This window comes from Elephas maximus, chromosome 3, assembly GCF_024166365.1.
Source record: "Elephas maximus indicus isolate mEleMax1 chromosome 3, mEleMax1 primary haplotype, whole genome shotgun sequence".
In the NCBI taxonomy this organism is placed as follows: Eukaryota; Metazoa; Chordata; class Mammalia; order Proboscidea; family Elephantidae; genus Elephas; species Elephas maximus.
Genome location: NC_064821.1, coordinates 126,971,268 through 126,983,940, shown reverse-complemented (window position 1 = coordinate 126,983,940; position 12,673 = coordinate 126,971,268).

Here is a 12,673-nt window from a genome sequence, read left to right as displayed (position 1 = left end):
GGTGGATTCAAACTGCCAACCTTTTGGTTAGCAGCCGTAGCATTTAACCACTAGGCCACCAGGGTTTCCGTAGATATAAAGGAGACCGAATTTTCAGCCTAAAATAAAAAATTCCTTTTAATCCATTCTTTAAGCCAGAGAGAATTCTCCATCTGTAGTATATACTGTTCGCAATCGTGCTTTTAAAACTCACTCTTTGCATATAGAAAGCCGGATAGATGTGTGACTGCTCTCACCTGGTAAATACAGCAAGCACAGGCAGAAATAGTAGAGATATCCAACCCAGGAGAAGCGGAGGAAATAAAACATAATTTCACTTCAAAGCAACTTAGCTAGAATGAGGGTTGAATGAAGTGGGAATCATTTCCCCTATCCCTAGTATAATCAGTGTAAAACACTACTGGCCACATCAGAGGTGCTTGATAATCAGCTTGTTCAGTGACAGAAAACTAAGCCTCCAGCTACCGGAAGTATATCCTTAAGAGTGGGAGGGTTTTTAACTAAGGCCAGAAAGCCTTTGGGACCAGGGCAGGCAGAGCATGCAGCTAGACGGAGACCACACAGACTCTTCAAGCGAGTATATTTATTAGTCAGCTAGGCAGGGGAAAGCTCAGAAACGCAGAGCCGGGAAAGACAGTTAAGAAAAAGACTGGCTGGCTCTGTGCATTCCTGGATGGAAGGATTTCTTTCTTGGCACAAGAATCTTCTAGGTCTGTAAGGCAGGGGATGTCTCAGCTGTCAAAACCCTCTCTTCACTTTCCTGGTTAAGTGCCAAACCAGAACTGCCAGTCAGAAAGAGCTGGTTATTGCAGGGCAGCTGACACTTACTCCTTGCTGCCTGGGCCTGGGCCATTCTGGAAAGAACCTACTTCTACAGGACCACTGCAGATGAGCTTCAGATCCAGGTGGTGTTCTGAGGAGCAGCAGGTGCCAGGAAGGCTAAGCAGTCTCACTGTGTGAGGCAGAAGGAGCTACAGAGATAAGAGTGGGGAGGGAGGAGAAAGCCCGGCTGTTTTTTAATGTGCTTGAACTGGCATCGAAAAGATATTTCTTCTTGGAACCTAGACCTGGGAGCAACCTCTGCTACTCTGGGAACAGCTGTGGTAGCTCTTTAGGGATGGCTACGTTCCAGAACGCAGGGTTGGCAATCTGAGAAGCCTCTCTAGCTTTTGGCTCAGAATTGATCGTCACACTAAAGCGGAATGTTGTCTGGAATAAATAACACTTCAGAGCCCGTTGTTTCAGGTGCAACTTAACCCTGCTAAGTTTAAAGATATAAGGACAACTGCCATACTTATAGTTTCTACATAACCAAAAGCAATGCAAGTATGGATTTAAAAATCCTTACGGAGATTCTCATCTCAGTGCACTGGGGCTTGGGGATTTACACATATAATTCCCATTACCACTAATAGTAGTTAGAGTAGGCGCACCAATCCCCTTGTGTGGGAATGAGAACATAAGCATATGAGTACTAATAAATACATTTTAAATTCTGATTTTATGCAGATTTAACATAATATTTTATACAACACTTAGCAAACTCTTTGGAGACAAAAATTGTCTCAATCCATTCTCCCCAACAGACACACACGTTCATACAAGCTCCCACTATTTCTATAAGAATATTGATGTCTTCTTTACAGAAGAGAAGGTTCAGCTAAACTATTGGTAGTAGTTCAAATGTATGCAGTGTTAATATTTTTCAGGCACAAAATGTTCTTTGTTTGTAAACACACTTTCTTTACATGTAATAACCTCATGACCCAGCAGAGATTTTTTTTTTTTCCCCCCCGGAAGATGACTTTTCAAGATTGATAGTTGTGACTCTATCTTTTTATAGTGTTTTAGTGCCACCTGCTGGAAAAGTGTTTAAAAACAAGAGATGCATAAATTGAACGTGCCTGCATTTCCCCAGCCCGGAATCTGAAAGAGTCCACCAACATTCACAAAGAAAAAAGGATTAAAAAGAGGAACTGGTCTAAAAAAAAGAAAGTTTTTTTTTTTTTTTTTTAAGGATAAAGAAAGGAAAAAAAGAGAGAGATTAGCCATAGGAAGAATGAATAAGTCTGGGAGCTACGCAAATATCTTTTTGTGCGTGGAATTTAGAATCGAGCTCATTTTTTGATTGTGTATGAAAATAAAATTTTCAGAATGAGTTACCCCCAAAACCATGAAAACATAAATAGCCAAAGATATTCATTTAGGACTTACTAAAAAGAGCTCTAATAAGTAATGGAGTTTTAATATGTAAATTCAACAAAAATAGATTTAAATAATAACAGGATTAACTTTTTAGACACTAAATTTCCTCACAGAAATATAGTCAAAACAGCACATATGGTGTTTGAGGGAAGAAAACTAACTTATAAAAATTTAATTATTTTAAACATGGTATAGAATAAAATGCAAAGAGACAACCCTCCTCAGCAAGTGTTGATTTATCTGAATTTAACAATACAGCTTCTAACAAAGCTCATGGAGTCTCTGAAGGCATAATTTCTGAATGGCTGTGCCTTCTCAGGTGAGAGTTGTGAACTATTCAACAAACAGTTATAAGGCCTTCCAACCTAAGTCACCCACCATTACCTCCTGGCAGGAAAGAGGGAGGAATACCTTCATTTTTATTCCGAGATTCCACTTAATGAAGAAGTCTACTGGAAATAGAATTCTCCTGCCTCAAACAGTAAGTGCCTATTGAATTTGAATGTGAGGACCTGGAAGACTGGATTAAAAAAAAATGAAACGGAGGCCACTACGCCTCATCACATCAGACTTAATGATAACTGGAAAGATAATTAGAATTTTTTTTTTTAATCTCCTCTTTTTAATCAATCACAGGTTTATTAGGGTATTTAAAAGAATAAATTATTTTTATCTCTCTGGGACCAGAAAGAGGAAATGTAGGAAGAAGGGCTTGTAACGTGGTGTTTTTCTTTCTTTTTTTAACAGAACAACCTTGAAACCACAGTCTCTCTAAGCTAATCAGCTCTTAGAAAATGAAACATTTATTTCAGTTAGATCACTGATTGGTTTGTCTTAATGTGCTGTAGAATCGTTTCATACATACGTGCACACACGTATACACAGAGACAAAACAATCTTTTAATTCTGTCCTCAATTTAAAGCAAATTTTAGGTACACCACCTTGACCTCCCTTCCAAATTCCAGCCAAACGGTTATTTGTACTTGAATGGTGCCTGGAACAATTGTAGGCTAAGGATTTATATATTAGGTTGCATCATATTGAGATCGTTTATTTTTTCCACAGTTATTAAAGCTGTTGGATAAGAATGAAAGCTGTTTCTATAAATACCACCAAAGAAGACAGTTAAAATGAATACATGGTTTTTTTTCCCCCTTAAAGCAGGATTTCAATCATTTTTATGTCTACTCCACAATAAAAGCCTTAATATTATATAGCTCTTTCTACATTCTCAGGTACTATAATATTATCTTCTTGATGCACATGCCTGGCTTCTATTAAATAATAATGGTGACTCCACACATACACCCTGAAGACACAATAGCCCTGAGCAGCTTTTACTCCACAGACACAAGTATGGGATATGCTTTTCTTAGTGTGCTTTAGCTGCGCATTAAAATGGATTATGTTTCCATTAATGCCCCTCATGAACGCAGATTGGCCTGTCCTCAAATTATATGGATAAAGAAGAAGGAGATGGGCTTCAAACTAGCACCAATTCAAATTAGTTTAGGAAAAGATAAGAACAGTTGATTAACCCCCAAAGAATGTGTTCACATTTTACATCTATGTTTTGTGTGAGGATGTGGTTGTATAAACATGTTTTTGACAAACCTTGTGTTCCTTGGAAACTCTATGGAGCAGTTCTACTCTGTCCTATAGGGTCGCTATGAGTCGGAATCGACTTGACAGCAGTGGGTTTTTTTCATGTTCCAATGGGCACAAATGAAAGCACGTTAACATGTAAAGTGTAGATAATAATGTCTCCGAGTTGTATCTCCATTCCTCTTCCACATTTCCTAGCTGTAGCAAATCTCCCCAGTTATCCCATAGTCTTTTCTGGAGATGATCAGAAATGTGGTCGGAGTAGATCCTCACATTTCTTTCAGCTTGTAAGCAAACATCCTCATGTTGTGTTTGTTATGTTCTTCCTTTTCTTCTTTGGTTCATTCTTGTCCACATCCATAGCTTGGAAATTTTGAAAGGACCTCCTTAACACCATAGTTGAAAGTACCCTTTTGGTCTACCCAGGGTCAAGTTTCTTGATGCTTGGTAGTCCTCATTCTTATGGTTTTGGAGAAACCATGTTCTAGCCAATAGTGCAGAAAATGGAAATTTTGCACTTGGCCCATAAATAAGCACTACTTGTACTCAAATTCCTTCAAGTACAACAGCAAAAAGACTTCTCATGCTTACAGTTCTCACTATTATAAAGATGAGGGCTCAACCAATTCATGAATATTGGTAGAAGACAAATGTCATGACATTCACCCTCCTCCCTGTTTCTCATACTCTAAGAAAACCTCTCTCCTTCAAAAGTGACCAAAGTCCTCTGCAGAACAGTGGATGGTGATAGAAAGAAGTTAAAGGAATTTTATCAGTCTAATTTTTTTAACAGTGTTCGAGACAGCTGAAATGAAGATTTTGGCTTAAAATTTACCTTTCCTTTCCTACTAAGAGGAAATTTTTCCAAGAAGTAGAGTCAGTTCTTGATTCTAAGCCAAATACAGCAGCTTTCTGTCTCTCTTTCTCTGTCTCACACACATACAGGTGCACAAACACACACACACCTATAGTAAGTAGAATATATACCTAGAGGTGATGCCTCCTTTACTGGACTTTCAAGTTTTCTGGTGATATTAATATACTGGATGACCTAAATGCTTGATTATCTTTTTTTTTCTTTTTTATTGTGCTCTAAGTGAAAGTTTATGGCTTAAGAGAGTTTCTCATACAAAAATTTATACACACACTGTTATGTGACCTTAGTTGCTATCTCTATATATAATGTGACAACACACTCTTCCTTTCCACCCCAGATGTCCTGTGTCCATTCAACCAGCCTCTGTCCTTTTCTGCCTTTTCATCCCGCCTTTGCACAAGAGCTTCACATTTAGTCTCATGAACTAGGAAGCACACTCTTCACGAGTATCGTTTTACGTCTTATCGTCCAGTCTAATCTTTGTCTGAAGAGTTGGCTTCAGGAATAGTTTTAGTTCTGGGTTAACAGTCCGGGGGCCATCTCTTCTGGGATTCCTCTAGTCTCAGTCAGACCATTAAGTCTGGACTTTTTACCGGAATTTGAGTTCTGCACCCCTTTTTTCTCCTGCTCTGTCAGGGACTCTGTTGTGTTCCCTGTCAGAGAGGTCATTGGTGGTAGCTGTCACCATCTAGTTCTTCTGGGCTTAGGCTGATGGAATCTCTGGTTTATGTGGCCCTTTTTTCTCTTGAGCTAATATTTTCTTTGTGTCTTTGGTGTATTTCATTCTCCATTGCTCCAGGTTGATTGGGACCAACTGTTGCATCTCAGATGGCTGCTCACTAGCTTTTAAGACTCCAGACACCCCTCACCAAACTAGGATGCAAAACATTTTCTTAATAAACTTTGTTATGCCAATTGACCTAGATGTCCCCTGAAACCATGGTCCCCAGCCCCTGCCACTGCTACTCTGACCCTCAAAGTGTTTCATTGTATTCAGGAAACAGCTTTTGGTTTACTCCAGTTGTGCTGGCTTCCCCTGTATTGTGTGTTGTCCTTCCCTTCACCTAAGATAATTCTTGTGTACTATCTAGTTAGTGTATACCCCACTTCCTCCCTCCCCACTCTCATAACCATCAAAGAATGTTTTCTTCTCTGTTTAAACCTCTTCTTGAGTTCTTATAATAGTGGTCTTGTACAATAATTGTCCTTTTGCGACTGACTAATTTCACTCAGCATAATGCCTTCCAGATTCATCCATGTTATGAGCTGTTTCGCCAATTTGTCGTTGTTCTTTATCATTGTGTAGTATTCTGTTGTGTAAATATACCATAAGTTGTTTATCCATTCATCTGTTGATGGGCACCTAGGTTGTTTCTATCTTTTTGCTATTGTGAATAGTGTTGTAATGAACATGGGTGTGCATGTATCTATCTGTGTGACAGCTCTTATTTCTCTAGGATATATTCCAAGGAGTTGGATTGCTGGATCGTATGGTAATTCTATTTCTAACTTTTTAAGGAAGTACCAAATCGATTTCCAAAGTGGGTGTACCATTTACATTCCCACCAGCAGTGTGTAAGTGTTCCAATCTCTCCACAACCTCTCCAACATTAATTGTTTTGTGTTTTTTGGATTAATGGTAGCCTTGTTAGGGTGAGATGATATCTCACTGTAGTTTTGATTTTCATTTTTCTAATGGCTAATGATTGTGAGCATTTCCTCATGTATCTGTTAGCTGCTTGAATGTCTTCTTTGGTGATGGGCCTGTTCATACCCTTTGCCCATTTTTTAATTGGGTTATTTGTCTTTTTATTGTTGAACTTTGGCAGTATCTTGTATATTTTAGAGATTAGACCCTGATTGGATATGTCCTAGCCAAATTTTTTTTTTTTTTCCCAGTCTCTAGGTCATCTATACACTCTTTTGATGAAGTGTTTTGATGGGCATAAGTTTTTTATTTTTAGGAGCTCCCAATTATCTAGTTTCTCTTCTGGTATTTGTGCATTTTTGTGCATTGTTAGTTTATGACATGTATGCTATGTATTAGGTTGTCCCTATTTCTTTTTTCCATGATCTTTATGTTTTTAGATTTTGTATTTAGGTCTTTGATCCATTTCAAGTTAGTTTTGTACATAGTGAGAGGTATGGGTCTTGTTTCATTTTTTTGCAGATGAATATCCAGTTTTGCCAGCACCATTTGTTAAAGAGACTGTCTTTCCCCCATTTAATGAACTTTTGGCCTTTGTCCAAAGGTGGATGAATTTACAGCTGGATTTTCAGTTCTGTTCCATTGGTCTATGTATCTGTTGTTGTACCAGTACCAGACTATTTTGGTTACTGTGGTGGTATAATAGGTTCTAAAATAAGGTAGTGTGAAGCCTCCTACTTTGCTCTTCTTTTTCAGTAATGCTTTACTTATCTGGGGCTTCTTCCATTTCCATGTGAAGTTGGTGATTTATTTCTCCGTTTCGTTAAAAAATGCCATTAGTATGTGAATCAAGATTGTACTGTGTCTATAGATTGCTTTGGGTAGAATTGACATTTTCACAATTTGAATCTTGCTGTTCATGAGCAAGGTATGTTTTTCTACTTATGTAGGTCTCTTTTGGTTTCTTGAGGTAGTGTCTTGTAGCTTTCTTTGTATATGCCTTTTAGATTTATTTATCCCCAGTTAGATTTATTCCTTAGTATTTTATCTTCTTGGGGGTTATTATAAGTGGTATGGATTTGGTGGTTTCCTCTCTGAAGTTCTCTTTGTTGGTGAAGAGGAATCCAACTGATTTTTGTATGTTTATCTTGTGTCCTGATACTTTGCTGAAATCTATTAGTTCCAATAGTTTTCTTGTGGATTCTTTGGGGTTTTTTTATGTATGAGATCATATCAATTGCAAATAGAGATACTTTTACTTCTTCTTTACCAATTTGGATGCCCTTTGTTTCTTTTTCTAGCCTAATTGCTCCAGCTAGCACCTCCAGCATAATGTCAAATAAGAGTGGTGATGAAGGGCATCCTTGTCTGGTTCCAGTTCTCAAGGGGAATGCTTTCAGACCATCTCCATTTAGGATGATGTTGACTGTTGGCTTTGTATAAATGCCCATTATTATGTGGAGGAATTTTCCTTCTATTCCTATTTTCCTGAGAGTTTTTATCATGAATGAGTGTTGGACTTTGTCAAATGAATTTTCTACATCAAGTGATAAGATCACGTGATTCTAGTTTTTTGTTTTCTTTCTTTCTTTCTTTTTTTAATATCACAAGGGCATTCTACCTCTAGGGTTGTCATTACATTTAATTTTTTTTTTCAAATTCTATTGAATTTTAACTGAGTGGCCTCTTTTATTGTTGTAAATGTATTTATATCACACAACATTTGTCAATTTAACATTTTTCACATATACAATTCAGTGACACTATTTTTATTGTAAATATTTTAGCAGTTTTTAGTTACATGAAAGACTGTTAAATAAAAGGCTAACACACACACACTAAAATAAAATAAAATAAGATACAAGGCTCATGAAGGAACAATCCACCGTTTTTAGTGTTCTAAATAAGACCTGATTCCTGAAACAATGTTTTTTTATGTGAAAAGAATTATACATGTACTCATATGAAAAGTCTTATAGGCTTTGAAAGGAAGTACAGAAACAATAGTTTGTATTGTACAATATGTATAGTTTTCTCCATATTTTGGTCTTAAAACAGTCTCTGAACTTAATCTCAAGAGCGTTTTGTACCCATAAAATTGCAAGTCATGGATTATAGTCATTTCGTAAACTGATTTAGAATTTAAAGTAGGCTTTCCTTTAAGAGGAAAAAAATGCCACTTTATCCCTTTTATGACTTGTGGGACATATGGTATCCCTCTGGAGTACTTTGGAAAGGAAGTAGTCCAATTTGAATGCCTCAAGGTGGAAGCCTTTTGAAATGCATGAAACTCAAGAACCCTGAGTTGGAGCCTCACTTTTGTGTAGATGGAACATTGTCTTAGGTGATGCCTCCTGGATGTGTGAATTTTCTAAACTTTTGACAGATTTGTCTTTATTTCTGTGAGATAAGCCTCCTCACTTTGCTTCCCAGTTAGTACGTTCTGAGAATGTACTTATTGTGAGAATAAGCCATTCCCAGTGATCCTTCAGTCATAATGGCCATTTTCTCTCTGACGCTATTCATTGATTCCAGACATTACTGGTTCCCTGCTTTTCTAGCTTCTGAACGGTAAAAAATGCTTTTACAATAAGGAACAATGCATTGCAGTGGTACTTTTCAAGAGACTTGAACTCTTATAAGTTATTCTTACCATGCATTTAATCTTAGGGACCAATCATTTCTTCCACATGTAGAAGGTGGAATGCACCACTGTGAGCAGTTCCACAGTGTTCCAGAGGAGCTGTTTCTGCTTCTCAGAGGTTAGTACTGCTTTTGTTATAATGAAGAATACATAGTAGTGGTAATTTTCCTGAGATTTGAAATTTATTTGGCCTGTCAGTACTGCTTTGGCAGTAATGAAAAATGCATTGTAGTGGTAATTTTCCTGAAATTAAAAAATAAAATCCCTTAGCTTTATTTATTTGGGCTATAAGTACTCCTTTTGTAGTAAAAAAGAATGTATTATACCATGTTTTAAAAAGTTTCATGAAAAATAATAAAAAGGCTAAGAAGAAGGAGGCTAGAATAAAATGTATGTGCAGCCGTTGACAGATACCTTCATGTTTTGTAAATTTTCAAACAATAAATTAAAAAAAATGATTTTATCATTAACTTACATCAGCAGGATTTAATGACATCCAGTGTCTGCTGGGACATAAGTAATCCCAGGTAATAGGTATCAAAATCCATAAATCATAACAAAAATTCTGAATTGGTCCTTTAATCAGAATGCTTTCCATTAGTGAAAATACATGTTATCCGCAAAAAATTCAAAGGAAAAAATAATCGAGTCTTGAAAGGGCTTATACAAGCCCAGGACAACTTTATAAGGTAGTTATAAAAAATGAAAATCTCCCTTTAATTATTCTTTCCTATAAAAATAATTTTCCATGATACCATATTGAACTTAATATTATAGAAATTAAACAAAAGAGACTATATAATAACTATCAAAAGAAAATCGGGAAACAATTCAAATGTCTTTCCACTGGCGAATGGATAAACAAACTATGGTGGATCCGTAGAACAGAATAGTATACTAGGAAACCCTGGTGGTATAGTGGTTAAGTGCTACGGCTGCTAACCAAAGGGTCGGCAGTTCAAATCCACCAGGAGCTCCTTGGAAACTCTATGGGGCAGTTCTACTCTATCCTATAGGGTTGTTATGAGTTGGAATCGACGGCGCTGGGTTTGGTTTTTTTTTTTTTAATAACTAGGAATAAACTATTGATGCACACAACATCTCAGATGACTCTCAAAGATATTATGCTGAATGAAAGAAGTCATCTTAAAGGGTTACATATTGAATGATTCCATTTATATGACTTTCAACAAATACAGTGATGGGGAACACAGCAGTGATTGAGAGTGAATAGAATTGAAGGAAGGGTAAGACTATGTATAAAGTGATAGCATGAGTGAGTATTTTGGATGATAGGCCTGTTTGATATCCTGACTATGATAGAATACATACTTGTGTTGGAACTCATAGAACTGTAAACCAAAAGAAAAAAGTCAATTTAAGTGTATGATAATTTAAAAAAGAAAAGGATACTATCTAATTATGTACTATTATATAAAGAAAACTAGTATTAAGAAAATACACCCCCCCCCCATTTCACCTATCAGTTTCCATATTGTGGTGGCTTTCATGTTGCTGTGATGCTGGAATCTATGCCACCAGTATTTCAAACAGCAGCAGAGTCATCTGTGGTGGACAGGTTTCAGTGGAGCTTCCAGACTAAGATATACAGTAGTTTCCCCAGTTTTGCTTTCTGTGGTTTCAGTTACCCACGGTCAACCCTGGTTCGAAAATGTTAAGGAGTAGCGTGTTGAAATCTCATGACATCCTGCTCTGTCCTGCCCAGGGACTACATTCACATAACTTTTATTACAGTATATTGTTATAATTGTTCTATTCTATTATTAATTATTGTTGTTACTCTCTTACTGTGCCTAATTTATAAATTAAACTGTATCATAAGTATGTATGTATATGGCAAAACACATATATGGTTCCATACTCTCCACAGTTTCAGGCATCCACAGGTGTCTTGGAACATATCCCCCATGTATAAGAGAGGGTTACTGTACTAGGAGGAAAGGCCTGAAGATCTACTTCTGAAAATTAGCCAAAGAGAACCTTATGGATCACAACACAACATTTTCAATTTGTTTGGTTTGGACACATCATCAGGAAGGATCAATTACTGGAGGAGGGCATCATGTTTGGTGAAGTAGAGGGCCAGTAAAGGCAAGAGAAACCCTCAATGAGATAGATAGCAACAATAGCTACAACAATGGACTTGAACATCAATCGTGAGGCAAAGTTTCTTTTTGTTGTACATAAGGTTGCCATGAGTCAGAGTCAGCTTGATGGCAACTTTCTCCCTGCCTCTCCATCTGTCTTTCTACCAAAAGTCAACTTAGATCACTGGAAATGAACAACTGCATGTACTTTATGTAATTTTATGTTTTTAATGAGTTTTCCTTTATCTATTTTCTGCATGTATTTCTACCACAACTGCTTATGGACACAGTTGATGAGCACAGACATACATAACTCTTCTCTCAGGGAGAGTCACTATTTGTTGATTCTACTTCCTGACCTTCCCCTTCTCTTGAGCCCATCTAATCTATATATTACCCTCACCACTTTCCTGAAACTTCACTTGTAAATATTACAAATTACCTTAACGTTGTAAAATCTAGTCCTCAACTTACTTGACTCGTCATCATTTGGCATAATTACTCACTCCTTTCTTTTTCACTCAGCTTCTGGGGTATCACCACTCTTATTATTCTCCTATGTCTCTCATCCCTCTTTATTTGTCTCTCTTAATGAACTTTTCTCTTAATCTAAATCTCAAAATATTTGCTTGCTTAAGGATTCAGACCTTGAACCTCTTCTCTATTAACATTCACTTTCTAGATAATTTCATAAAATAATAAATGTCAAATTAATTCATCCAGCACCATCTTCTTCACTAATCCCAAACTTCCATATCAAATTGCCTACCTAACATCTGTATTTACGTGTTTAATAGACATTTCCAAAACCTATGAACCCCTTACATTTCCACCACTACAAACAATAACAAAACAAAATACATTTTTCTCTATCTCCAGGAAATGTCAATGGCATCCTAGAATTTTTTCAGGCCAAATCTTTGGGTCAAATTTAACTCCTTTCTTTCTCTCTGGGAAGACAAGAGTACAGTGAAGCAGAGAAGTAGGTATGTATACACCACAGAGTGTAATCATAGGCAACTTAAAAGATTTGTATTTGTTGGAGTAAGAAAAAAAAATTTAAACAGTGGGTTTGCCTAATTGGGTTTGTGTGGGGAATATGCTGGATAAGAGATTGTAGGATATAATCAAAGAGGCTGGTTACGAGACTAGAATAGCATTCCTGGTGATAAATTATGGTAACCTAGATTGTGTAGAAGTCAAAACTAATGGGATTTGACTATGTACAGGAAACCAAGAGTTTCTGATGACACAATTGGATTGATAGTGGTGTGGGGTGGCTAATTTTACGTGTTAACTTGACTAGGCTACAGTGTCCAGTTGTTTGGTCAAATGCTTGTCCAGATGCTATTATGAATTAAATAAGGTTAAATCAGCCGGCATTAAATAAAACAGATTCTTCTCTGTAATGTGAGTGGGCCTCATTCAGTTGAGGGTCTTAAAAACAAAAAGAGAGATTTCCCTGGAGTATATTTGGCCTCCAGGCTATAAATAGAAATTTTGCCAGAACTCCTTCACTCTTTATTCTTTCCATACCCCAACCTACAGATTTTGGGATACAAGACTGCAGGAATCTCCAGGCTGT